The sequence below is a fragment of the Trichomycterus rosablanca genome, chromosome 3 (assembly GCF_030014385.1).
Source record: "Trichomycterus rosablanca isolate fTriRos1 chromosome 3, fTriRos1.hap1, whole genome shotgun sequence".
In the NCBI taxonomy this organism is placed as follows: domain Eukaryota; kingdom Metazoa; phylum Chordata; class Actinopteri; order Siluriformes; family Trichomycteridae; genus Trichomycterus; species Trichomycterus rosablanca.
The window spans coordinates 15,044,544-15,070,283 of NC_085990.1; the positions used below are offsets into that span (position 1 = coordinate 15,044,544).

General features: G+C 42.7%; 1 long non-coding RNA gene across 3 annotated transcripts in view; it reads left to right on the forward strand.

Moving 5' to 3' along the window:
- The window catches only part of LOC134310977 (uncharacterized), a 169,392-nt gene that overhangs the window by 59,687 nt on the left and 83,965 nt on the right, over positions 1–25,740 (forward strand). The window lies entirely within an intron of this gene.

The following is a 25,740-nucleotide window of genomic DNA, read 5'->3' on the forward strand; positions in this document are numbered from 1 at the left end:
ATTATTTTATTTTATTTTATTATTTTTATATAATAAACTCCCTTATAACATAGCTTTGCTCACGCTTTTTTTGTCTGGGTAGATGTGTGTTTATATATCAACTAGGGATGCATAAATACAATTTTTTCCCAACTGAGTACAAGTACATGTATTTTTGTACTTGAAATTCCATTATTTGGATACTTGCTTTCAGCCAAAGCATATCCCTGTTGCTAACAGCTGTATAAAATCAAGCATGTCATGCAACTTTTGTAGACAGAACCTGTCAGTGCAAAAAATTTTATCAAACAGCTCCTTGACTTTGTGTGAATCTGTCATAAGTTAACCTATTATCTCAAGATCTTCCTGGAAATAAAAACAAAGCAGCCCCATCCCTTAATAGAAGAGGAGGAAAACTAACAGAACCAGTCAGTGAGTCACCCACCTCTCCTCTGCCACATTCTGGCCACAGTTGTTGTATTTTTTAACCTGCTTGTTGGACTGTGTCTGTTTTTGTTTGTTAATTGGGCTGCTATGCCAAACTATAGTTCAGACTTTGCAACCTGTTCCAGCTTCTTTTGCCGGTGTGAACAGCTTTCCAGAAACTCTCCTGATATCATGACACCTGTTTTGTATTAGCATTTTTATTTACAGCTGTCACAAGAAGATCCATCCTGAACGTGAGCCATGCTCAGTGGTAGAAGTGTCTTTTGTGTTTTTTAATGACCACTGCAATTTTGACTGAGTTTTCTGGGAAGGTTTGTATTGTACTGGATCAAATAGCAAAAATCAATTTTTTCTGCATTTAAATTCTGTTTCTGGGAAATCAAATTTTTGTAGCGTCTCACCTTTAGTGTACCACCACACATCACCCCCCTTTCCTGCATTGTCTTGTGACTGCTGTGAGTTTTAGTGATTATGTCTATGTTTAGCAATAGCACGGCTTATCTGTGTTTTTTGGCGATTGTTTTGGGTTTCAGAGATTTTGCACCTGTAGGGTGATCGTTTGGTTATGTGAATTGCCAAGAAGGTTACAGCTTCTGGTTTGGTTTATCTTTAGTATATTTCTAGTTATATTACTTTTCTGGCCAGCTGTGAAGCTATTACTATTTTTATTATATACTTTTTTGGAACATTGCAACACATTTGCATAAATCTGCATCAAATTGGTGAAATGACCTACTGTTTGTGCAGCATGCCAACACGTGCACACAGCAATCAGTTTCAAGAAAGAAAGAAAGAAAGAAAGATATCCTTTATTTGTCATATATACATATACAGATGTACAGTACAATGAAATTCTTTCTTCGCATATCCCAGCTGGTGTTGGAAGCTGGGGTCAGAGCGCAGGGTCAGCCAACTTACGGCGCCCCTGGAGCAGACAGGGTTAAGGGCCTTGCTCAAGGACCCAACAGTGGCTACATAGCAGAACCTGGATTTGAACCGCCAATCTTCCGGTTGATAGCCCAAAGCCCTACCCACTAGGCTACCACAGGCCCCAAATCAAACACAAATGATTACATGTATCTATGTGCCAGTGTGAAAATGCCTCTAAAATTATTAACTCAGTTATTGAGTTTCAGACCACAAACTAACAACCGGCTCATCTTACGTCCTGCCTTACAGCATATCAGATAATGATAAGCATCCAAATGTCTATGAAGTGTGACAGTGTGGTACCGTATAGTGAGGACTGCACAGAGGATTGTGGGTACCAAGTTCCCAAAATTGGACACTGTGTATACTAGCCGCCTGCATAAGAGGGCTAGGAACATCATCAAGGACTCAACTCACTCAGGTCACAGACTGTTTGTCCCCCTCCCATCGGGCAAAAGATTCAGGACAATTAAGACCTAAACAAACAGACTGACGAGCAGCTTTTTCCCCAGAGCTGTAGCCTCCATTACACCTCCACCCCCCCACCCAGACACACACCCATAGCTACTGAGGAAACAAATCAACCTGTCTTGAACTCTGCCCTGCCCAAGCTGCTATTTAAATCACATATCACTTTAAAATTTTCTGTACATAAGTATACTATTGTGCAATAACTTTAATAACGATAATAATTACTACCTGTGCTGTACCGAGTTTTTATTTTTTGTACTTTTCTTCTAATATATTTTAATATTTTTATCCTATGTTTATTTTATTATTGCTGCTGATCTCACTGAGAGCTACCAAACCAAATCTTGTTGTATAAATTACGTACTTGAACCAGCCTGTCTGCCCCGGGTAACCATGCCACAGTCAACACTCAAATATTTAACATTTCTGATGTTTTATTTAAACAATCAACCTTTGTCTGGATAATTCATCCCTTTATTATTCCTTTGCAGCCACATGAAAGGCTGATTGAATAATCGTGTGAAGGATCTTGTAAAGATCACATTGTTTGTTTGTTTGTTTCTTAGGATTTTAACATCATGCTTTACACTATGGTTACATTCATGACAGGACAGGTCGTTACTCACAAGGTTCACCAGTTCACAAGGTTATATCGAACACAGTCTTGTACAATTCACTTCACTTGCAAGTCTTTGGACTGTGGGAGGAAACCGAAGCACCCGGAGGAAACCCACGCAGACACAGGGAGAACATGCAAACTCTACACAGAAAGGACCCGGACCGCCCTACCTGGGGATCGAACCCAAGACCTTCTTGCTGTGAGGCGTCATAATGTTACATTTTATTATAATCTATGCACAGAGAAGCTGCTTGCTCTCACTTTCCCGCACTCTTTACCCTCTGTCATGTCATGTGTCCACCTGCAAACCACATCAAATATTTTCTCAGACTATATGCCCAACACCTGCAGCTCAAGGGGGTGGGACAAAAGAGATAAATACCTCTGCATTACAATACTATATTTTCCCAAGCATTATCCCTATTGCAAGGACTATTCCTCAGTTGTTCATTTGCATTTAAAAAAAAAGGTGAAAAAGTTCAAAATAATTAAATGTTAATTAAATCATTGTCCTACTTCATTTGTTTCCAGGATAAGCATGATGTATGACACCCAAGTCTTGAGTATACTGGATAAACTTATAATTCAAACTTATGACAAAAAAAAAATCAACACTTATATTGTTAAGTGTGTTCTAGTAGAGAGTAATGATTGTAATAATTAAACATGTGTTATCTCTATTGTTTGAAAATGAGCTAAGAATTATATATGTTAATGGTTTATGACTTAAATTTTAATTTCCAAATTGTTTTTAAAAAATCAAAATGTCCTGGGTCAATTTGACTTGAGGCATACCAGAGGATCCCAAAAGTGAAGACCGCACAAGGGTTAAGGCAAATGATCTAAAGTAATTTGTTTGGAAATAATCTTCAGAATCCTCATACTAAGGCAAATTATCTAAAGCAGGCGTGCCCAAATAATTCCTTATAAGGGGCCAAAAGTTAATCTTAGTGAAGGGCCATGGACCAAAACTAAAAGGTTATGTTATTTTAATATTGCATTAAATTAAAATATATCACGTTTTTATTGTTAAATAAAACACTGTTTATTCTAATTAACATAATTATAATTCATAATTCCAATTTTAATTAACAGTGCTTTTATTGATTTCAATGGATGATAGAAATTTTTTCTTTTTAGGAGCAGAAACATTTGAACAAATGTAAATTTGTAAAGAAAATTATTACATATTAAAAACATTAAAACTTAAATGTTCGTTCATCCGTATGCTACTGCCTCATATGCTCCATGATTAACAGCCTCACTCATGTCATCATAGGTTATCTTTGCTGACAGGAGCTCCACATCGCCCTCCTCCCCTCTCCACTGTCTCATGTAAATTTGTGGTTAGCTAATGGATTGTGACTAGCATTAAAGGCAGTTAAACACCTGTTGAAAGAAATTCCCAGCTACTGACAAAAGTAAGCCCTACTTTGATCTTGCGAGACGGACCTAAAAAAAAAAAACAGACAGCGGGCCAAGTTTGGCCTGCGGGCCCCAAATTGGGCAGCCCTGATCTAAAGTGATTTGTTTTGTAAATAATCTTCATACTAAGTCAAATTATCTTATGTGATTTGTTTTGTAAATAATCTTTATATAAAGTGTAGCTTCAATCTGACATGGATACGGGAGGGAATCTTATAATGTGGTACTTGCAGCAATCTTCGGAATCCGTGACTCTGAATAATCAAGTAGGATGGCAAATTTGAAGCTATGGCACAAGTAGTTTGTTTAGCCTGTTTAGAATTAGCACTGAGGGAGGTTTTAAAGGCTAAGTAGCTTTGTTTAGACAGACATATTCTGCTCACTCCAACTGACACTTTTGCATATTTTTTGCATGTTTGAGGTATTAGCCCTAGGATATGATAATTGTTATGAGCAATGAAAGCACAAGTTACTGCTCACTTAAGTATATTGTCGTACATTATGTAGCTAATCAACCAATATCATATTGGCCAATGATTATAGCTCTTTTCCTGTCAGTTGTTTTTACTTCAGCTGTGTGGAGTGCTACATATAGAGTGTTTTTTTTTTTTTATTAGATTTGTGGTTTTCTTGTAGTAATGTCAATTGTAAAGACGTTGAATATCTTTGTTTATTAAATCTAATTGTTTGATTTACTGAGTGGTCATATTTACACCCCTGCATAGCAAAAATAATACTACAATGCCCAATAGCTGGCTAAAAATGCCTAATAATAGGCAAATAGGCATTTTGTAGTCCAGTCCCAGCTAATGCCAAGTTCACACACACGACTTTCCAAGTCATCAGGTTGCAGTACAGTTCACACTACACGACTGGATCTCTTGTAATCAGGAGTCGTTCAAGTCGGTGTGGGTTTCACACTACACGACTGATTGGTGATAGGGGGTTTCACACTACACGCTCTATCACCAATTGGAATCTCAGGCGAGCTTCTCTGGTCTATTTTGATATAAACTATATTATGGCTCTGTACCACCTTTTTACAACTCCTCCCCTGCGTTTCTCCTTACACCGTATCTTGCTTTCTCATTGGCTGTTTAACATAGCACTAATTGCCAATTGGGCGACTCAGATCCAGATATTTGACATGCTATATTTTACATCTATAGGGTGTCCCAAAATTCACGCAAGATTTGAATTTGGACCATTCTTCATTAGAAAATGCGGTTGGTCAGGCAATAACAGTTAATGGTGCTCGCTATCGCGACATGATAATCCAGCTTTTTGTGCCTAAATTGCAAGATATGGATGTGGACGACATGTGGTTTCAACAAGACGGTGCCACATGCCATACAGCCCGAGAAACAATTAAATTACTGCATGAGTCATTTCCTTGTCGTGTAATTTCCCGTTTTGGTGATCAGAATTGGCCGTCCAGATCATGCGATTTAACGCCGTTGCACTTTTTTCTTTGAGTTTTTTTTAAGTCTAAGGTTTATGCCATCAAGCACACGACCACCCACGCCTTGAAGGAGGAAATTGAGCGCTGTATCAATGAAATTCAGCCACAGTTATGCAAAACGGTCATGGAAAATTTCGACAAAAGAGTGCGTATGTGCCAGCAAAGCCGTGGAGGCCATTTACCCGATATGCTATTCCATACATAACCCTATACTGTATACTTTATGAATCAATTAAAAATTTACAATTTTTAATTAAAAACCTGTGTTCTTTATCAAAATTACTTCTTGCGTGAATTTTGGGACACCCTGTATATGTTTTTGTACCTATATTTATATTTGACATCTTTCTTTGGTTGGATCGAGTTGTTGAGTAATTCACATATAGCGAATAAAAGCCAAGTTTCGATCACCGCGCGAACGCCAAGTTGCTCCCGAGCCGGCATATGTAGTGCCGACCAGTTGGCAAGCAAAAATCAGGGCAAAAATCATGTAGTGTGAGCTAGGCATAACATGACAAAATAGATGTGACAGATTCTGAGAGGTGAATTCATTCTTTCTCATTTTCAGTCAGGATAAGTAATGCTGGCAGGTGCCATAAACATACATTATGGCTTTGTTTTACTTTAAACACAGAAATCAAGTCAAGATTTGTATTAAATTATTTGTATTAAATATAAGACATTCACAGTGTTTACCAACCAACCAACCAAAGCACAATAGTACCCTTAAGTTCAGTAAACCACCTAAATCCTTGGAATTAATGATTAATGGAATGAATGCTTTAAAAATATGCTTATCATTTGATCTGCTTCTTTTCACTGGTGTTCTTTCAGGATCTTTTTATGGATAACAGTAAATCACACTTTTAGTAGCTTCATTGCAAATTGTTGTATAAGTAGTTAAGGCACTTTTGCTAAACTGTAGACACAAAACTGGAAGCATGTAATGTTTTGACATGACTGGGCCGGAAGTGCTGTCCATAAGTACATGATTTGACCAGCTTAGTGTGGTGGACCTCCAGTAACCAGCACAGACCTTAACCCTTAAAATAAATTAAAATGTACATTTAGGTCGACACTTTCTAGTCCAACATCAGTGCTTGACCTGACACATTCTTTTAACTTAAGGGACACTTATTTTTCCATAATAATGCTTGTCGTTTTAAATGGGATGTCCAACAATCTCATGGTCAGGTGTTGCCATCTTTTTGGCAATATAGCAATCTGAAAAGTGTTAACATTCATACAATTTGGCATGGTTTTAGACTTGGGATGTATCCAGTCCTGCTCAGTTGAAGACACATCTGTTCGCATGGGTCACTCTTCCAAAACATCTGTAAACACTGGAGGTACACACATAGAAATCTATTACAATAGACACTTCACAGATTCTGATAGAGAGAACAGTTTGAACATGTAATAATTAAGTGAGATTTATAAGAGAAGGTGCTTACATGCATGCAACGATGAGGATACAAATAAAGGCACCAACAAGTGCAACAATGACATTATTCCGGTCCTGAGAGCGGTGCTCTGTAGGAGCTGTAAAACACATTACATTAACATTATAACATTATATTAATTAAGTATATTTTATTAGTCAACAATATTTCATGTCAAATCTGGCTATGCAAAATTAGCCAACAATGAAAGGTAGAAGTAGGCACTGGTAGTGGACTAGAGATAAACCAAAAGGTCGCTGGTTCAAGCCCCACCACTGCCGAGGAGCCACTGGTTAGGTCCCTGAGCAAGGCCCTTAACCTTCAATTGATTGTGCTGTATTCAGTAACAAGTGAAAGTAACTTTGGATAAACGTGTCTGCTCAATGCAGTAAGTGTAAGAAGACTGCTTGTACTAGAAAACAATATGTAACCCGATACTCAGAGAAAATGTCTTGTTCTGAAAACATAACAGATTTTGAGATGTAATGTCTTTAAAATTTAATTGCACTTTCCCAGGGTTGCGAGGAAACCCAAGCTGTTATGTGGGGGAATTCGCTGGCGTGGTTAGATGTAAAAAAAAAAAAAAAAGCAGGTTGATTTAGTCCACAGTCATGTGAGATTTGCAACACCATGGGCTTAGAGGGTGCCAATAAAACACGATTTTACAAAAGCAAATACTTTTTATTATTAATAAGCTTTGTCATGACTTCTTTTAATATTTTTTTTTGTTGTTAAATAATGATATACTGTATATTTACACACTGATTAGGCATAACTTTATGACCACCTTCCTAATATTGTGTTGGTTCCCCTTTTGCTGCCAAAACAGCCCTGACTGTAGTCCATCTGTTTCTCTACATACTTTTTAGCCCCCTTTCATGCTGTTCTTCAATGGTAAGAACCCTCCCAGGTGGTGGGTCATTATCAGTGCTGCAGTGACACTGATATGGTGGTGGTGGTGTTAGTGTGTGTTGTACTGGTATGAGTGGTTCAGACACAGCCCTGCTGATGGAGTTTAAAAACTCCCCTAACTGTCACTGCTGGACTGAGAATAGTCCTCCAACCAAAAATATCCAGCAAACAACACCCTGTGGGCAGCATCCTGTGACCACTGATGAAGGTGTAGAAGATGACCAACTCAAACAGTAGCAATAGATTAGTGATCATCTCTGACTTTAATAGAGTGGACAGTGAGTGACCACAGTATTTAAAATCTTTATCATCATTGCTGTGTCTGATCCACTCATACCAGCACAACACACACTAACACACCACCACCATGTCAGTGTCACTGCAGTCCTGAGAATGATCCACCACCTACATAATACCTGCTCTGTAGTGGTACTCTGGGGGTCCTGACCATTGAAAAACAGCATGAAAGGGGGCTAACAAAGCATGAAGAGAAATAGATAGACTACAGTCAGTAATTGTAGAACTACAAAGTGCTTCTATATGGTAAGTGGAACTGATAAAATGGACAATGTGTGTAGAAACAAGGAGGTGGTTTTAATGTTATGGCTGATCGGTGTGTGTATATATACATACAGTGTATCACAAAAGTGAGTACACCCCTCACATTTCTGCAAATATTTCATTATATCTTTTCATGGGACAACACTATAGACATGAAACTTGGATATAACTTAGAGTAGTCAGTGTACAGCTTGTATAGCAGTGTAGATTTACTGTCTTCTGAAAATAACTCAACACACAGCCATTAAAGTCTAAATAGCTGGCAACATAAGTGAGTACACCCCACAGTGAACATGTCCAAATTGTACCCAAATGTGTCGTTGTCCGTCCCTGGTGTCATGTGTCTAGGTCCCTGGTGTAAATGGGGAGCAGGGCTGTTAAATTTGGTGTTTTGGGTACAATTCTCTCATACTGGCCACTGGATAGTCAACATGGCACCTCATGGCAAAGAACTCTCTGAGGATGTGAGAAATAGAATTGTTGCTCTCCACAAAGATGGCCTGGGCTATAAGAAGATTGCTAACACCCTGAAACTGAGCTACAGCATGGTGGCCAAGGTCATACAGCGGTTTTCCAGGACAGGTTCCACTCAGAACAGGCTTCGCCAGAGTCGACCAAAGAAGTTGAGTCCACGTGTTCGGTGTCATATCCAGAGGTTGGCTTTAAAAAATAGACACATGAGTGCTGCCAGCATTGCTGCAGAGGTTGAAGACGTGGGAGGTCAGCCTGTCAGTGCTCAGACCATACGCCGCACACTGCATCAACTCGGTCTGCATGGTCGTCATCCCAGAAGGAAGCTGACGCACAAGAAAGCCCGCAAACAGTTTGCTGAAAACAAGCAGTCCAAGAACATGGATTACTGGAATGCCCTGTGGTCTGACGAGACCAAGATAAACTTGTTTGGCTCAGATGGTGTCCAGCATGTGTGGCAGCGCCCTGGTGAGAAGTACCAAGACAACTGTATCTTGGCTACAGTCAAGCATGGTGGTGGTAGCATCATGGTCTTGGGCTGCATGAGTGTTGCTGGCACTGGGGAGCTGCAGTTCATTGAGGAAAACATGAATTCCAACATGTACTGTGACATTCTGAAGCAGAGCATGATCCCCTCCCTTCCAAAACTGGGTTTTCCAACAGGATAACGACCCCAAACACAACCTCCAAGATGACAACTGCCTTGCTGAGGAAGCTGAAGGTAAAGGTGATGGACTAAACCCAATTGAGCACCTGTGGCGCATCCTCAAGTGGAAGGTGGAGGAGTTCAAGGTGTCTAACATCCACCAGCTCCGTGATGTCATCATGGAGGAGTGGAAGAGGATTCCAGTAGCAACCTGTGCAGCTCTGGTGAATTCCATGCCCAGGAGGGTTAAGGCAGTGCTGGATAATAATGGTGGTCACACAAAATATTGACTCTTTGGGCACAATTTGGACATGTTCACTGTGGGGTGTACTCACTTATGTTGCCAGCCATTTAGACATTAATGGCTGTGTGTTGAGTTATTTTCAGAAGACAGTAAATCTACACTGCTATACAAGTTGTACACTGACTACTCTAAGTTATATCCAAGTTTTATTTCTATAGTGTTGTCCCATGAAAAGATATAATAAAATATTTGCAGAAATGTGAGGGGTGTACTCACTTTTGTGATACACTGTACATACATACACACACTCACATTGGTGTGTGTATACATATACTTTTTTCTTAAATATTGTAACTTTATTTTCAAAAGTGGCTGACTATTTTTGTACTGTTATGGGTTTTTTTATATTCTTATATAATAATAAGTTTATAATATTATAATAATATAATATATATTATACTTTTTCTTGAAATATTAGACCATGTGACTTCAAAATATTTTCTACTTTATTTTTAAAAGGTCATAACTTGATTCTTAAATATGATTTTGTTCTTGTATTTTTAAGACCAGAACTTGTTTACTTTAGAGATTAAATTGTCATTGCCATTAGTAATATGTGAAAAAAAAGTCTGAATGCTTTGTGTGCTACTGTTTAAATACAGCAGTTATTCTTAAGCTTTCTATCAACATACAAACTGGTGTGTGGTAGACCTTACTTACACAGAAGGATACTCACCTTCAGCAGGTGATGCTTTGGTACAGTTAGCTAGAAGACAAAATATACATTTCATGAGCACCATTTATATAGACATAGCAGAAACATTAAAATCATGGCACTGGCATTTGTGGTTTCGGCACATGTTAGAATGACTTGAGTCCCTGTACAATTAGAGAAGGTGAAATGCATGTCAGGGCAGGCTTGGGATTTTATACATTTTTGCAACTGTTCTTTTCTGTGATTGTGGAATTAAACAAATGAAACATTTATAGCCAGTGATAGCTTAGTGGTGAAGGTACTGGACTAGTAAACAGAAGGTTGCCGGTTCAAGCCCCACCACCACCAAGTTGCCACTGTTGGGTCCCTGAGCAAGGCCCTTAACCCTCAATTGCTCATCATGTTCAGCTCATTGTGTGTAAGTCGCTTTGGATAAAAGCGTCTGCTAAATGCTAAAAATGTAAATGAAACATAGTTTTGTATGTTTAATGAATTTTGTTTTAATAGGTTTATTGTAAGATCTATGTAAAAATCTACTAGATCAAAAATGTACCAAGTGATTTTCTTCCTCAGCAGCCTCAAAGCCCATGACAATATAAAATACCCAGTCTTGTCCCATTATCAGATTACTAAATGGCTTGTGTGTTAAGTATTATGTACGCAGCACAACTGTGGAGTAGCGCTATCACCTCGCAGCAATTAAGCCCTGCTTTTAATTCCCAAGCCAAGTAGCCAGGGTCCTTTTTGTGTAGAGTGTGCATGTCCGTGTGTCTCCTTTTGTTGTGCTACGGTTCCTCCCACAAATTCTGACATGCTGTCAGACCAATTGTCCTAGGAAAATTGCCCTGGGTATGAGTGTGTGTGTGTGTAAGTGAATGTGTGTGTGTCTGCCATGTAATGGACTGGTGATATAACAGACAATGAATAATTGAATAAATTAATATTACGTACATTTAAACCCACACACATTGATATAAAATAGTTTGTGTTATATGATCAATTAAAGTGAACTTACATGAGCAGTCAACAATCGTCTGTGGACATAAAAAAAGAAAAACTTTATCTTATTATCTAATAAATAACTTTATCCTACAACCCCAAATCAGAAAAAAATGTGTCAGTATGGAAAATGCAAATAAAATAAAAACACAGTGTTCCTTACATTTACTTTGACTTTTATTTCATTGCAGACAGTTTGATATTTCATGTTTTATCTGCTCATCTTTCATTTATTAATATCCCTCCATTCCTGCATTTCAGGTCTGCAACACATTTAAAAAAAAAGTTGGGATGGGGCAATTTAGAGCTAGTAATGAGGTAAAAAAAATATTAAAGCATCATCCAGGAAAGGCTGAGTCTTTGATAAGCAAAGATGATCATGAAATGATCAAAAATTATTTAAATGCTTAAAAACAATGTACCTCAAAGAAAGATTGGAAGGGATTTGCATATTTCTCCCTCTACAGTGCATAATATCATTAAACAATTTAAGTAATCAGGAGGAATTCCAGTGTGTAAAGGCCAAGGGCGCAAGCTTAAGCTGAATGCCCGTGATTTTCAATCCTTTAAACGGCACTGTATCAAAAACCGCCACTTAACTGACTTCTCTGGGCTTAGAGGCATCTGAGATGGACCATCACACAGTGGAAACGTGTATTGTGGTCAGATGAATCAGCATTCCAGGTCTTTTTTGAAAAAAACTGTGACTGTTATCAGCAACAAGTCCAAAAGCCAGGGTCTGTCATGGTATGGGGCTGTGTCAGTGCCTTCGCCAAAGGTCATTTACACTTCTGTGATGGCAGCATTAATGCATAAAAGTACACTGAGATCTTGGAGCAGCATATGCTGCCATCAAGACATCTTTTCCAGGGACGTCCATGCATTTTTCAACAAGACAGTTCAAAACCACATGCTGCACACATTACAAAGGCATGGTTGCAGAAGAAGAGGGTACGGGTACTGGACTGGCCTGCCTGCAGTCCTGACCTGTCCCCAATAGAAAATGTGTGGAGAATTTTGAAACTTTTGAAAAATGCAACAATGACGACACCATACTGTTGCACATCTTGTTGCACGTGTTTGCAGGAAGAATGGGACAACATAAAAGCTGAAACACTAAATCACTTGGTCTCCTCAGTGCCAAAACGTCTTTTAAGTGTGGTGAGAAGGAATGGCAACATTACAAAGTTGTAAATGCTTTACTGTCCCAACTTTTTTTGGAATGTGTTGCAGGCCTGATATGGATGTTTATTAATAAAAGAAGTTGAGCAGATAAAACATGAAACATCTCAGGTTCATCCTGTCTGCAATGAAATAAAAGTCAAAGTTTTTTAATTATTATTTGCATTTTTCATGCTGTCCCAACTTTCTGATTTGGGGTTGTACATTATATGGCAAAATGTATGTGGTCGTCATGAGCTTGCTGGACATTCTATCTTAAAACCATTGGCATTACTATGAAGGGTTACCACAACAGCCTCCATTCTGGAAGGCTTTACAGAGGGTTGTAAATGTGTTTTTAGAAAGGCTCTCGCTGTGGATTGCTCAGCCTGGGAAATGTTACATGATTCCTTTGCGACCTTTTAGCCTTCCTCACATGGAAGCGAGTCATTCAAGTGATGCTTGAATTTAACAGCCTGGCAGTAATCACATCTGAGTGTATTTAGTCAAATTTAAACCAATCAGGACATTTTCTTGAATAAATACAATAATAATTTTTAATAAATACAAAAACTTTTTAAAATCTTTTATGTTGTCTTTGTCTTATATGTAATTTGGCTTAAATATTTAACATAACTAGGTGTGACAGTAAGCAAAAATTTCAGAAATCATTTTTTAATCAGGATGATTTGTTTTGCTGCACTGTATGGCATTAATCTGACATCACTGCCTCCAGTGCTGACTTCGGTGCTCATGACTCCTGCTTTTAGTTACTGTTATTCGAGCAGTGAGAGTATCGTATGTCTGGCTATTATTTTCACATTTAAATGGATTTAAATGGATTATAAACAAAAGTTATACATTAGTATGTTAGTATTATTCTGTAGAATGTAGAAAATTTGGCCTAAGGCTTTTCTGGTTAGTGCCTGTTCCAAGCGACAACAACAGAATTCCCGACCAACCCCAGGAGACAAACCATGGGCATCATCAGAGACTTTTCGTCTGCTAGTGTGAATGCAAGGTCAGTTTTATGTTGAGGCTTTATTTACAATCTGTTATAATATTTTAAATAGAATGTATAAATGTTTGATCAACTGTCTAAAAATCATGTTGTGGAAAGCAGCCAGTAGATGTAAAAGTGATAACATTGGATGACTTACCCCAGTGCATATGTTTGTGTAATTAACACTTTTGTGGCAGCTTTTAAAGTTGATAGAATGAGAATCTTGACTTAGAACCATTGACTTGTTAAAATCGTCATCATGGGCCACTGATGTGCCCTAAATAACACAAACATATTTGATTACCTAAAATATAAATAAATACACATCTTGCACAAACATGCATTAATCATTTTCTGAGCTACACATACCATACCTGTTATTGGTATATCCGCTGTATTCACAATGTGTCAGAATCTTCTGCTAGACTAATGATTTCTGCTGGTTCAAGCCTCACTACTACCAGGTTGCCACTATTGGGCTCTTGAGCAAGGCCTTTAACCCTCAATAGCTAAGTCAGTATATTGTCACATTACTCTAAATCGCTTTGGATAAAAGCATCTGCTAAATGCTGCAAATGTGAATGAGCTGGGAGGAGTTTCAGCTGTGTCCAAATCTTGATTATAGGGTAAATAAAAATAAAGAGGGGCAAATAGGGCACTGTACATGAATTTTAAACTATGGCCTTAATGTGGTTTGCATTTAATAAGGTCAAGCCTACTGTTTTCTAGGTGCTTAAGATAACTACAACAAAAGACACACTTATAACAGACAGACAGAATACTTGACTTATATACTCACGTTAATGAGCCAGCTATATTGATCACAGTAAGTTCCGCTGTAGTAGTAGAATGTGGTTGTGCCATCATCATTTTGCTGACCATGACACAGTTCGTTGCCTTTAACCTTAAGTGCCCAAAGGATGAAGATGCAGGTGACTAGAAAAAAGGTGTTAAAATAGATTTAGACAGTAAAGTTAAACATCATTTTGAAATCAATCTTCTTTTTTCCTGAATTTGTCGGCTAAGGTCAACAGGTAGTACAACATGCTTTGCGAGGCTGAACAGTCATTTCTAAAGAGATTTAAATCTGGGGAGGTCTTTAAGAAACTTTCACAAGCAAAGCAATGTCTCAAACCTTACTAATCTAGACACATTTTCTAGTTGAGTCGTGTTTTATGTAGAAATGGGGCTGCCAACTACATTTACACAGGGAAAATAAAATAAATGGCCTACAGAAGCAATTATGCAGTGATGTTAGGGACCCCAATCCAACCCTACTACCCACATCACTGGCTAATTATTCTCTTGCTGTAATAAAGGGTTGCATCCAATTTGTGCAAATTGTTTATGGTGCACTTATGGTGCAAAACAAAGAGTCTACATCATAGTGGTTTTAATTTAATATCAACTGCATTAAACAGCACAACAAAGTGTGGTTTGATAATGCAACACACCGTCAGAAAGAGTGAGCTAAATATATAAAACACTTCTGCAACGAATAGTCAATCAATACATAATTAAAATACTTTAAAAAGTGTAAAATAAAATAAATGATGTTTGAGAAACGTATGGGGTAAAACAAACAGACAGTTTAGTACAGTGCATGATCAGGGCTGTAGTGTAAAGCTCTGAGTGGACAAACTGTCTACAAAAAATACAAATAGTTTGCTAAAAGGGTAAAGAGGGCTGTTCCACATTTGGAACAGCTCCAAATGTCAGAAAAGTCTACATGTTCCTTAAAAGTGCAAGCAAACGCAAAATGACAAGTGAACGCTACTGGGGTCGCATGCGGCTGTGTTTACACTTGTTTGGTTCCCTTGGTCCAGGCCAGCCAAGAAAATGATATAGTTACATTTTAGTCCTAATTTGTTCACCTTTCACACTCACACATTTACAATGAATTAGAAACACAACAAGAGGTGGTAAAACAGATGGAGGAGTCAAAACAGCGCTAGAAATTCCTCCGCTGCACACACCAAAGACATTATCCTGTTGCATCTTATGCCGGTGTGACCGACAAACTGAATCAGTCGCACGACCACCGACTGAGAGGTGCAGTTCGGTTAATCTACTCGGTTTTACCAATTTTGTCTGACAACACCACCTGGGGAATTTCACCCAAGGAAATATAATACAAGGTAACCCCAAAACACACAGGTACATTAAGAAAGTTTAATAGACATGAGATTTAGTTCAGTTGAGCTTTACTAATACACATTATAAAAATACGTTACAATTTAAAATCTAGAAATGTCTTACAAATCAGGGTCTCAGCATCCAGATACTAAACAAAAATATAACAAGAAAGAAAACAGGTATATTGGCTGTGCAGATTCTAGCACTGGACAAAGGTTCTAATCTTAACCCAAAAACAGCTCCACACTTTCCAGCACTCTGGTTTCAGTATCTGAAACGATACATTAAGAAATCGCACACTGGTTACAAACCCCCAAAGCTAGTGACAATACTACAAGCCAGGTACAAAATACATGTGCAAAGAAAGGTGCTACAGCCAATAAATGTATACCCCAAAAAAAGAAAAAAAGAAATCAAATACACTAAGCAAATAAACCCAAGCGAAATGTCCAATATAAGCAAAACATCCAAAAACAAAAAAGCGCTATAGGAAGTCATTTCTGCCCACAGCTGTGGCAACCTATAAGAACTCTCACTGGTGCAAGAAAAGGACGCAGAACCTATAACACCCACGAAAGACAATTAAACTTACAATTTGCACATGGTACTGTTTTATTTGCATAGTTTAAATTGCACAACGTCGGTAACTGCACCTTTAGGCTCCCCTCCCCTTTTTGTTGTTGTTGTTGTTGTTCTTGTCCTGTTAGATGTTTTTTTTATTCATATTTTTTATATTATATTATATTTTCTTTATATATATATATATATATATATATGTTAGATTATATATCTTACTTGTATTTACATTTGTCTTAATTTTTTTGATGTTTTTTGTAATAATTGTTATTGCTGCTCCGACACCACAATTTCCCTTCGGGGATTAATAAAGCATTCAAACAATCCGTCATAAGCAAAACACCAGGTTATAAACAAAACAGCAGTGGATTCCAATAGAAGGTTCCGTCCCCAGCACCCAGAGCACCACCTAGGCACACACACACACACACACACACACACACACACACACACACACACACTTGCTCAAGCGCTCTTGGTCCGCTTGTTTGGTGCGCACCAGAGTTTAAAAGGCAGCGTTCACAACTACTGTAACGAACCACAGAGACTAACAGGGCAATCGCACCAGGGTTCGTTTTAATCGAACCAAAGCTAACAAGTATAAACCCAGTCGTGTAGTGTCAGTATACAGTAGTGGGTTAAACTGACGGAAAAGTCCCCCAAGTACATTAAAACAAATACCTATACATTTATCAAAGCATTATTCTTAATTTGCTCTACTTACTCATCGTGCGTGTGCGCAGCATGTTCCAACAGAACCAAAACACAGCAAACACCGTACCAGTTAGCAGCCGTTAGCTTTTCAACCACTCGCGGTTATGGCGCACTGAAGATTAAAGAGTCTTCATTCATTTGCTGTCAGCAGCCGGCTCCGCGAAGATGACTCCCCACATGCACACACGACTCCTCCTTGAGTTTTGATTGAGACGCTCTTCCGTGATTCAAAGAGCGAAGGAGGCTGTGGTTTAACTGTTCAGATTGGATAGTGTTGAAACATGTGACTACAGGTATGTTCTATACAGCTAGACATTCTTTATTAGTCAGTCTACTGCTTCTCAACAAATATGTAAATGTTTTTGTCATGGAAACAAAAAGAATTAATGCAAAAAAATACTGACTGTAGTCCATCTGTTTCTCTGCATGCTTTGTTAGCTTTGTTAGTCCCCTTTCATGCTGTTCTTCAATAGTCAGGACTCTCCCAGGACCACCACAGAGCAGGTATTATTTAGGTGGTGGATCATTCTCAACACTTCAGTGACACTGACTTGGTGGTGGTGTGTTAGTGTGTGTTGTGCTGGTGTGAGTGAATCAGACACATCAGCGCTGACCTCACTGTCACTGTTGGACTGAGAATAGTCCATTAACTGAAAATATCCAGCCAACAGTGCCCTGTGGACAGCACCTGTGAGCACTGATGAAGGTCTAGAAGATGACCAACTCAAACAGCAGCAATAGCTGAGCGATCTTTTATTGGTCAGTATACTGGTTAAATACTACTCTTCCTCAACAAATATTAAACCAATAAATGTTTTTCTAATAGCAACAAAAAGTATCAATGCCAAAAATAAAACTATTTTACAATTTTAGCACCTAATAAGGGCTGTACTGTTGACTACTATAGGGGTACACATGAGCAAAAGTTCAGAAAATAAAGAAAATGAAATACCAGATTGAGGAACAGTATAAGGATTGCTTTAAAGACTGCTGGGGGGCATTCCATTGAATAAAAAAACAGCTTCATCAGAATTTGCTTTTTAACATAATGTGTTCTTAATATTTTAGAACATGGTTGGCACAGTGGTGCAGAAGGTAGTGTGGGTGTCATGTAGCAACATTGCTTTTCAGGACTTGGGTTGAGTAATTGCATCTGATTACAGGTTGCTGCACAAGCTTCATTTCAGAACATGTTTAATGTCAATTTAATAACTCATGTCATAGGTAAAATGATAATAAAACATAATTTTAGTTATACGTTCTGGTATCCAAGACTTTATTATGTTTTAATAGACCTAGTTCAGTTTGCCCACCAGCCTGGCATTGGGGTGGATGATGCTGTCATCTATCTATCTACACTTAGCTCTTTCTCATCTGGAGAGGCCTGAGAGCACTGTGAGAATCACCTTCTTTGATTTCTCCAGTGCTTTTAACACCATACAGCCAGGGCTCCTGAAGAACAAACTGGAACATGTTGGAGTGGACTGTCACATGTGAAACTGGAAACTGGACTACCTCACCAACCGACCACAGTATGTGAGGGCACAGGACTATGTGTTTGACATGGTGGTCAGCAGCACAGGGGCCCCTCAGGGAACGGTCTTGGCACCGTTCCTCTTCACCCTGTACACGGCTGACTTCATGTACAGCTCACAGCGATCGTTGGACTCATAACTAATGAGGAGGACAGCGAGTACAGAGAACTGATTCAGGACTTTATGGACTGATGTCTGCAGAGCCACCTCCAGAAAAACGTGGGAAAGACCAAAGAATTGGTGGTGGATTTCCGCAGGTGCAGACACCCCCTGCCATCACTGAACAGCCAGGGAATGGACATTGAGAGAGTGGCCTCTTATAAATACCTGGGTGTTCACCTAACAACAAACTGGACTGGTCAGTTAACACTGCTGCACTTTACAAAAAAGGTCAGAGCAGACTCTACCTACTTAGGAGACTGAGGTCATTTGGAGTGCGGGGTGCACTCCTGAGGACTTTCTTCAATACAGTGGTGGCATCAGCCATTTTTTATGGAGTGGTATGCAGGGGCAGCAGCATCTCTACGGCAGAGACTGAACAAACTCATTAAGAGGGACGGCTCTGTCCTGGGAATCCCCTTAGACCCAGTGCAGGTGGTGGGGGACAGTAGGATGTTAGTCAAGCTGGCATTTATGCTGGAGAATGACTCCCACCCCATGCATATCTATTTTTGTGCCTTGTATCCCTTCGCTGCTGCAACACTGTATTTCTTCACTGTGGGACGAATAAAGTATTATCTAATCCTATCTTATCTTAGTTGGCATCTGAGTTGTATTTTACTGTATGTATTTGTTACATGTTACATCAGTAACATGTAGTAATGACTACAGGTAAGTCGCAATAAATCTGTTTCCTAAATACCAGTAATCCAGGTAAGCAGGCTAATGTATTTAATAAACCAAACATAAGCATGAAAGTAGCTATGTAAGTGTAGTAGGTAAGCATAAGTGACATTTAACTAAGGACATAAAAGAAAGTCAGTTCTGCGAAAAGGCTAATCACACCATAACTACTTCATTTGACTAGATGTGAATTTAAGTAACTTTAATTATAAATGAAAAACATTTGTTCATTGTCTGTTTTACCACCACTTTATCCTGGTAAAGGTCGTGGTGCATTTGATTCACTGGGTGAAAGGCAGGAAACTCCCTGGACAGGTAGCCAGTACATTACAGGGTGAACACTTTACACTTAGGGCCATTTTTAGTAGCTCCGGGTGGCCTGGCTGCATGTCTTTTGATCTGTGGGTGGAAATCGGAGCAGCTAAAAAAAAACCCACACAGACACAGGGATTAAATGCAAACTCCACACAGAAAGGACCCTGGCCGCTGGGTCTGGAAATCGAACCCAGGTCCTGCTTGATTTGAAGTGACAATCATTTATTTTAACAGTGTACAAGTGTAATAAAAAGATCTGTAAAATCCTTAAATGATTGCATTGACACATATGCAAACCTACACCTACCTCTTGTGTGCGTTTGGGTAGCCTCCAAGGGTTGTCAGCCCTAATGAAATACCTCAGAGACTAGATAATGAATGGAAAAGAGTATGGTGTGAATTCTTTTGTGGTTCCCACTAAGTAGTTAGCGACTGTAATTCACTTGTGTGAGTAATTGCCCGTGTGAGTGTTGTGGCTAAACATTGAAGGGTGGATTTCACCATTTACATTTTCGGCATTTAGCAGATGCTCTTATCCAGAATGACTTACAGAAGTGCTTCCATAGTAAACATTACCTTACTCTAGTTTAAGTAAACAACAGTCCAATGTGGGGACAGGTAAATCATCAGGTACAAAAATGGTGCCATTCATTATTTCCAGGCATTGTTTTTAATCTTGTTTTCTTTATTGGCTAAGTTTTTATTTTGTTATTTTGTGTATTGTGGTTTTTCTGTACCAAAAATCTTATCTATGTTAGGGGGTCTGCGGCGTCTGACGGACTTACCACCTGTCCTCGGCGTCGCAGACATTACAGAACAAAGAGCAGCGTGGCTTCATATAGGAAGCCCGCTGATTAGGGCGTACGACCGGCACCTGCGCGCTTACTATATAAGTGGGCGTCGCCAGTGTGCCGGCGTCGCACCTTTTGTTCTCATGCCGGCGTTTGGCTGCATTGCTCCAGCCGCTTTTTCTTTCCTTTAGTCTAGTGGGTACCTCCAGGCGCCGTAGGCGGTTGGAGGAGTAGGGTCAGGAGGCCCGAGGTACTAGATAAGTTTTGGGTAGATTGGCTGGTGCGACTGGGTGCAGTCCTAACGCTGGATTTTCCTTTCCGGCTCTTGCCGTCTAGCTTTCGGCTAAAGCTAACGCCGGGGTATTCGCTTCCCCGTGCTTTATAGCGCTTACCGGCTCGGGGATCTTTGTAGCGTTACTGGCGCTTCTTTTGTGAGCCGCGCCTCCACCGGAGCGACCAGGCACGAGCTGGCGTTAACTGAGTTGACTCAGCGGGTGGCCGACATCGCCCAGCTGCTGTCGACCCTGGTGGCTGGTCCGCGTCCTCCCAGCCCCCCTCCCCTACCATCACCTCCTCCAGCTCCCCCTGTAGGAGTTGAGACCTCCATTCCGCCCCCGAGCGTTTTTCAGGGGAGGCGAAGAAATGTCGAGGCTTCCTCCTACAATGCTCCCTCACGTTCGAGCTACAGCCGTCCCGCTTCCCCTCCGAGCACTCCAAAGTGACGTTTATCATTTCTCTGCTCACCGGTAAGGCCTTGGAGTGGGCTACAGCCCTGTGAAAGCAGAACGCCCCTGAGTGTGCGTCTGAGTCCGCTTTCAGGGAGGCCCTCAAGGACACCTTTTTTCACCCCACCGGGGGAAGAGAGGCGGGTCCGCGCTTGCTCGAGTTGTCCCAGGGGGGGCGCTCAGTCGCCGAATTTGTAATCGAGTTTCGCACTCTGGCGGCTGAGTGCGGTTGGGACGAGGGAGCATTAGTTGCTATTTTCCACCGCGGTCTTGGAGAAAGGATTAAGGACGAGCTGGCTACTCGAGAGCTTCCCACCTCTCTGAATGCCTTCTATCTCCTGGCTACCTCAATTGACACCCGACTCCGACAACGTGCGCGGGAGCGAGGGCCCCACCAACCCTCTTTTCGGCCGCAAGGTCAGCCCCGCGCCGTGTCGGGAGATCAGGACCCGGAACCCATGCAACTTGGGTCAACCCGGGGGGCCGCCCAGCGTCCATCCGACCCCTCCACGACAGCCCGCCCTCGGTTAAACGAGTAGGCTGTTCTCGTGGCAGGGAGTCGAGGGCGAGCCATGCAACCATCCCTGGGCAAGGCCTATTCCTCAGCGCATGGTTGCGCTGGGAGTCCGGGTCCACCGATCTCAAAGTCTGTGTTGATTCAGGTGCGGTGGAAAACTTTATCGACCATAACTTGGTGCACGGGTTGGGGATTGAGCTCCAGCCATTGCGAGTCCCCATTGCGGTTCACGCCGTGGACGACCGGGCGGTGGCCGGGAGTCCAATTACGTTTCAAACGTGTCCTCTCACGATGCGTTTGGGGAGTCATGAGGAACGGGTCACCTTCTTAGTGACCCAAGTTCCTCAGCTCCTAGTGGTACTGGGGCACTCATGGCTTAAGAAGCACAACCCCCAGATCGATTGGCAAACCGGGTCAATCTTTGCTTGGGGAACGCAGTGCCAAGATGCCTGTTTGTTGCCTGCAAGCATGTCATCGGCCCCAGCAACATCCGTAGAGGCAACCCCTGATTTGACCCGGGTGCCTCCCGTGTACCATGACCTACAGGAGGTATTTAGTAAGTCCCGGGCGCGGGATTGACCCCCACACAGACCTTTCGATTGCGCCATCAATTTGCTTCCCGGCACCTCTCCTCCTAGGGGGCGCCTCTTCTCCCTGTCGGGACCGGAGAGGATTGCTATGGAGGAGTATGTCAGGGGAGCGCTCGATCAGGGGTTCATCCGACCCTCGTCCTCCCCTGCCGGGGCGGGATTCTTCTTTGTGGGAAAGAAGGATGGAACTCTGCGCCCCTGTATCGATTATCGAGGTCTGAACGCTATAACGGTTAAGGATCGTTATCCGCTGCCGCTGATGGCCACAGCTTTTGAAGCTCTTCAGCGGGCTTCTATTTTTACGAAGCTGGATCTACGCAGCGCATATAACTTGATCCGTATCCGGCGAGGGGATGAATGGAAGACTGCGTTCATTACGCCCACGGGACACTATGAATACCTGGTGATGCCCTTTGGGTTAATGAATGCCCCCGCGGTCTTCCAACGCTTTATCAATGAGGCCTTGCGGGAGGCCCTTGACAGATACGTCTATGTTTACTTAGACGATATCCTAATTTTTTGCCGATCCATCGAGGAACATGTCAGGCACGTCCGTCTTCCACGTCCCATCAGTCTCCTTTTTGGGGTTCATAATTTCCCAAGGTGCTCTGCAGATGGATCCGGCTAAAATAAAGGCAGTGGAGGACTGGCCAACTCCTAGTTCCGTTCGCCAGGTGCAAAGATTTCTGGGCTTTGCAAACTTTTTTAGGCGATTCATCCGGGACTTTAGCACGGTCGCCGCCCCCTTGACGGCACTAACGGGGAAGGGTCCGTTCACTTGGCCGGTGCAGGCTCAACAAGCCTTTGATAGGCTTAGAACTCTCTTGACAACCGCCCCAGTGTTGCAGTTGCCCGATCCCGAGGAGCCCTTCATAGTTGAAGTGGACGCCTCAGATGTCGGAGTAGGGGCAATCTTGTCCCAGAGAGTGGGCCCGGAAAAGAAGCTCCACCCTTGTGCTTTCTTTTCCCACCGGCTGACCCCTGCCGAACGCAACTACCCCGTTGGTGACAAGGAACTTTTGGCCATCAAGTTGGCACTTGATGAATGGCGACACTGGCTCGAGGGGGAGAAACATCCCTTCCTTGTTTGGACAGACCATAAGAATCTGTCGTTTATCCAGCAGGCGAAGCGGATGAACTCTCGCCAGGCCCGCTGGTCTCTTTTCTTTGGTCGGTTCCACTTCACCCTGTCCTATAGGCCAGGGTCGAAGAACACCAAGCCTGATGCTCTTTCCAGGCAGTGGGATTCGACCAGACCAGTGGGTGAGCCCGGTCCTATTATCCCCCCGAGCCAGATTGCGGCCCCAGTTACGTGGGGTATATTTAAGACAGTTCGGGACGCGCATGTAGTTGACCCAGACCCAGGTGGAGGACCACCTGACCGGCTGTTTGTTCCATCAACAGTCCGCCGTCAGGTGTTTGAATGGGCTCACGCGTCCCCATTTGTGGCACATCCAGGAGTCTCTAAGACCCTGGTGTTACTGCGCCGAAAATTCTGGTGGCCGGGGATGGAGGGGCAGGTCAAGGACCTAGTCCGAACCTGCGCTGTCTGTGCTACTAACAAGAGCACAAGAGAGCGTCCACGTGGACTCCTCCATCCATTACCAGTACCTTCGAGACCATGGTCCCACCTGGCTCTGGACTTTGTCACAGGGTTGCCAAAATCCAGGGGATTTACGGTGGTGCCGGTGATCGTTGACCGGTTCACTAAATCTTGCCTCTTCGTCCCGATGCCCAAGCTCCCGTCCGCGATGGCCACAGCACAGGCTGTTCTGCAACATGTGGTGAGAGCACATGGGGTTCCGTCCGACATTGTGTCGGATCGGGGCCCGCAGTTCATCAGCCAGTGCTGGCGAGCCTTTTGCCAACTCCTGGGCGCGACGACCAGCTTATCCTCGGGTTATCACCCCGAGTCCAACGGGCAATCGGAGCGGGTTATCCAAGACCTAGGCAAGATGCTTCGGTGCCTTACCGCAGGGAATCCAGCCACCTGGGCGGATAAATTATTGTGGGCTGAATTTGCCCACAATACCCTGCACCATGCCGCATTGCGTATGTCACCTTTTGAGGCACAGTACGGCTATCCCCCTCCACTGTTTCCTGATCAGGAACAAGAGGTTGCGGTGCCGTCTGTGCAGCAACATGTCCGTCGCTGCCGCGTCGCCTGGCGGAAGGCAAGACAGGCCCTTTTGGCCTCTCAGCGCTCTATGAAGCGCAATGCCGACCGCAGGCGACAGCCGGCTCTGACGTTCCGGCCGGGCCAACGTGTCCTCGTATCGACGAAGGATCTCCCCGTCAAAGGTACCACTCACAAGCTGGGCACCGAGGTACGTTGGTCCGTTCAAGGTAGTCAGACGGATCAACCCGGTGACATATAGGTTGGAGCTGCCTCCCAGGATGAAGGCGCATCCAACCTTCCACGTCTCCCAACTTCGCCCGTTCGCGAGCGGGGGAGCTTTACCCCCCCACAACCTCCCGCCCCTCGTATCATCCAGGGTGCCCCTGCATTTACGGTTCGCCACCTCCTGGATAGCAGGAGAGTGCAGGGCAGCACCCAATACCTGGTGGATTGGGAAGGTTACGGCCCCGAGGAGCGTTCGTGGGTACCGGCTCGGCAGATCCTGGACCCCGAACTGATCCGAGAATTCCGAAGGAACCGGTCTGCGGGTCTTGGGACCTCGGGAGCTGTCCCTAGAGGAGGGGGGTCCTGTTAGGGGGTCTGCGGCGTCTGACGGACTTACCACCTGTCCTCGGCGTCGCAGACATTACAGAACAAAGAGCAGCGTGGCTTCATATAGGAAGCCCGCTGATTAGGGCGTACGACCGGCACCTGCGCGCTTACTATATAAGTGGGCGTCGCCAGTGTGCCGGCGTCGCACCTTTTGTTCTCATGCCGGCGTTTGGCTGCATTGCTCCAGCCACTTTTTCTTTCCTTTAGTCTAGTGGGTACCTCCAGGCGCCATAGGCGGTTGGAGGAGTAGGGTCAGGAGGCCCGAGGTACTAGATAAGTTTTGGGTAGATTGGCTGTTGCGACTGGGTGCAGTCCTAACGCTGGATTTTCCTTTCCGGCTCTTGCCGTCTAGCTTTCGGCTAAAGCTAACGCCGGGGTATTCGCTTCCCCGTGCTTTATAGCGCTTACCGGCTCGGGGATCTTTGTAGCGTTACTGGAGCTTCCCTTGTGAGCCGCGCCTCCACCGGAGCGACCAGGGTTCACGTCCGGAGTTCGCTACTTTATTGCGAACTAGTTATATTATACGGTCACTTCCCAGCTGCGCTGGTGACAGCACCGTCGAGCTTTTTAGAACCTTTGTTCCATTCCTCTGTTTTGGTTTTGCCTCGTGGGTTTTTTCCCCGAGCTCGGCTGAGCGCGGTGCCTCGTTTTAGCGCCGGCGCTGTTTCTTTCCACAGCCTTGCCGTAGCGAGGCGCTACGGTCTTGGGACGGCGTGCCAGCGACCAGGGTTCGCGGCTCGCTTCCAGTACAAGTTGGTTCCGGTTTTGTTTCTCTTTCCT